Genomic DNA, 4645 nt, shown 5'->3' on the forward strand with positions numbered 1-4645 from the left:
CATGATGCATTATCTCCATATAAAATTGTGGGTAGATTGTCATATTTCACACCACATTTTTCTCGAATGAGATGCATCATGGACCTTAACTATACACATTCTCAACTTGCTTCATGAATAGCTATTATCTCATCATGGTTCGATAAAGTGGCTAGATAGACTACTTTGTATATCTCCAAGATATGACAGTATCCCCACATATGAATACATTGCATGTTTGAGATCGAGATTTATGGGGTTAGATGAGTACCCAACATCAGCATGACCAATAAGATCGGAACTGCAATCTTTGGAATAAAATAAGCTCATGTATCTTATCCCATTTCGATGTCTCCTAGTAGAAGTAGAAATATACCTTGCTAACATATTAACCGAAAAGGCTATAGGCTTGTAGTATTTGCAAGGTACATGAGTACATCAATTGCACTAAGATATGGTACTTCATAACCAACCCAATTCGATATATTTTGAATTTCAGCAAATAATCCATTGCTTTGAAAACTTTTCAAGAGTTCCAATGATTTTCAAGCTATAAGCTTATATAATATAAGGATTATAAATAAGTTTTCCAGAAACTTTTATATGCTTTAAGCATCTTGAATCCTTAAAAGTTTTTCATATAAGTTTTGTCAAGTGACAATATTGCAACATTTCATGAGTGACATCTGCAAGTGTCTGGACTGCAAATCAAATAAGTTTTATACTTACCAAGATGTATCCTTTCATGTCACTTGATAAATGTTTCTACTTCAGCATGCTTAAATTAATGTAGAATTCAGATCCTCGTATTTTTTCACAATATTGCGCCAATATTGTATCAAAGATATTGATGATATATCATTTTGTATCAGTTCACAATGCGACATAACATTTTCAGATCTCATCACTTCATTATTTTCAGGTTCATAAACCTCTCATAAGGTTTCATAGAGTGTTATGTCGTAGGCTCTTCAATAGTCATTGCTTTCTTATTATGATTATTTGCTCTTTATCTTTTTTCGAGGATTATTTCATTTGAAATCGATTAGTCTACCATGCTTCATGCATGCGTATATTTTGTCCTTCAAGAACATAAAATAAGAGCACTTGTGCTTAATATGAGATGCTTTCGACATTTGACTTGAATTATCCTTTGGATGAGGATCTGGTGATAATTCCTAACACATTTTATAGCACTTATAATCTTCCCCTTATGTTAAGAAAACTAACATATATCCTCTACTTCATTGAGGAATTCATCTTTGTGCATTATGGTATATTCATTAATCGTATACCGCACATCAAAATTATTAGATGGAATAATTGGTTCCCGACCTTGAATCAATTGAGAGGGAAGAAATAATCATAATTTTTTTGTCTAATGCATACAAGTGCTATTACAATATATCATATTTCAGACCAATACATGAAGTTTTATTCTCATTAACAATGGTTTAGATATTTATTGAAGTCATTAAATGCTAAACCATCATCATCAAGATGGATTATCTTGATTACACAATCTGAAAGTCATGCTTTACTCAATTTTATTGAGCAAACAATTTTATGAATGTCAAACTGCAGGTTGACAATAAATGTACATGTGATCATCTTATTGATGCATCATTTTAACACATCATATGATAGATGAACGGGCCCTTATTCACCTTTTATAATTTTCAGATTTGAAAGGATCCAATCTCAATATTAGTTGATCCAACCAACTTATCATGAGAACAAACGACATAAATAATTTTTAAAGAATCTTCTAGTTCTTCAATACATTCACATCTTTGAGATGTCACAATCGTTCATATCAATTTATGACTTTTATTCTAGTACACTCCAAGTTTATCATGACATGTATTTTTTCTTTAGTAAATTTCAGATTTACTATTACATAAATAAATTTCAGATTTACTACTTCAGAAGTAGATTTCAGAATTATTCAACCTCTTTCGGAGGTGAGTTGTGATACAATCACAATCAAGTGCACGTTTGCATTAATAAGTTTCTCATTCCCCAGGAATGGAATATAATCGTGTCTTAAGCCTATCAAATTATGATAGCTTATAACCTCTTTCAAGATTTTGCTACTTCAGAAGCAAATCGAGGCACATATGATGTAGAATTTTTTTTACTCTAGCATATCTTATAATCATATAAGCGTGTAAAAATATCATCACTTTTGATGATCATTATCATATTGTCCCTTCACGCATATATTCGTGCATTCAATCACTTGTCTTCTTTCAGACATATTATGCACTGCTACCACATACACCTCAAGAATTAGGTAAGTTATCATATTTTAGACTTATCATATATTGCTACCACATTCACTTCATAGAATGAAGTATATTCAATAAGTCGAATTTCATGAATTTTCATCAAACATTCATTATTTTGCCTTAACCATCACAATATCATCAATATGGTATATTGAGATTCAAACTCAATATTTGATCCATATAAAGGCGTCTTAGGCATGAATCGATGAGACTTGAACCCAACATATTATCATCCTTTTTGATAATATTATTATTGAGGAATAAATTTAAAATATAAATGGTTCCAAACCAATTCTTTTCCCTCAAATCCAATAATAATTATTTAGTAGTAGCAAAAGAAAGATAACATAAAGAATTACTAACCTTGAAATCCTTCAGATTTATAATCTCACCTTGTTTGGTAGAGTCTCGTGCTGATAACGTGTTATAAAACAAGAAAGATTAAAGAAGAAGAGTAGAGAGAAAATAGAGAGTAATTCTTATTTCTCTGGAGAGATCTTGATGTTGAGAATACAATGAACAAAACCCATTTATTTATAGGGGATAATACTCTTAGTTTCTGATTAAAAGATAGATACTTCAAATCCTGATAGATATCAACTAGATCTTATTAGATCTTGATAGACATTCAATATAATGTAATACATTTATAACAGTTTGGTTATTCTTTTGATTTGTAGATCGATGTCACAAAATATATATCTATTTATCACTTTATAAAAGTATAGTGATACTTATATCAGTACCCTCTAAGTACATTGAAGTAAGGATGTCAAGTGGGTCGGATCGGGTCAACCCGAAATTGGCTCGTGAGATTTAGCCGGGTTGTGGGCCGGTTCGGTTCCGATCCTGGTTAAACTGACCAATTCAGTTTCGGGCCCAACAATAAAATTTTTAAAAATAACCCTGAATCGGCTCACTTAACCCAATCCGGTCCAACCCATCTAAACCAGGTCAAAACCGGTTAAAAATTCGGTAAAAAATGGGTCAAAAACAAAATTTTTTTTTTCTCCAATATACACTATATATACCTACCTATATACATTTTAAATATGTTAAACAATATATATACACTATTTATATAGTATATACTATATTAGAATTTAAAAAATATATACACATAATACATATACACAATTACACATGCAATCGTGTATACAACTATACGTTAGTTAAATATATATACTTCTCAAAATAAAACGTATACTACAAGATATATACTACAATATAATGATATATATAATAATTTCTAAAACATATACACATGTATACGTTAAATATATACGTCTATAGAAAATATATACACATATATACATACCATTCAATATATGTACTACTTTAAATAAAACATATACTACAATATATATATATATATACTACAATAGCACAATATATACACACGCTAAATATATAGTTAATAAAACATATACACATGTATACGTTAAATATATAAATCTATAGAAGATATATACACATATATACGTACCATTCAATATATGTACTACTTTAAATATAACATATACTACAATATATACACACACTAAATATATAGTTATTTACTAATTTCTAAAACAAATACACATGTATATGTTAAATATATACTACTTTAGAAAATATACATACATATATATGTACCATTCAATATATACGTACTACTTTAAATAAAATATACTGCAATATATATACTACAATACACACACACTATATATATAGTTATATACTAATTTATAAAACATATACACATGTATAGATTAAATATATACGTCTATAGAAGATATATACACATATATACGTACCATTCAATATATGTACTACTTTAAATAAAACATATACTGCAATATATATATACTACAATATATACACACACTAAATATATAGTTATATACTAATTTCTTAAACATATACACATGTATATGTTGAATATATACTACTTTAGAAGATATATACACATATATACGTACCATTCAATATATACGTACTACTTTAAATAAAATATACTACAATATATAAACACACTAAATATATAGTTATATACTAATTTATAAAATATATACACATGTATACATTAAACATAGTATACATTAAACATATAATACTTTAGAAAATATACACACATATATACGTACCATTCAATATATACGTGCTACTTTAAATAAAATATACTATAATATATATACTACAAAATATACACACACTAAATATATAGTTATATACTAATTTGTAAAACATATATACACATATACGTTAAATATATATATCTATAGAAGATATATACACATATATACGTACCATTCAATAGATGTACTACTTTAAATAAAACATATACTGTAATATATATATACTACAATATACACACACTAAATATATAGTTATAT

Source organism: Capsicum annuum, chromosome 12, assembly GCF_002878395.1.
Source record: "Capsicum annuum cultivar UCD-10X-F1 chromosome 12, UCD10Xv1.1, whole genome shotgun sequence".
NCBI lineage: Eukaryota > Viridiplantae > Streptophyta > Magnoliopsida > Solanales > Solanaceae > Capsicum > Capsicum annuum.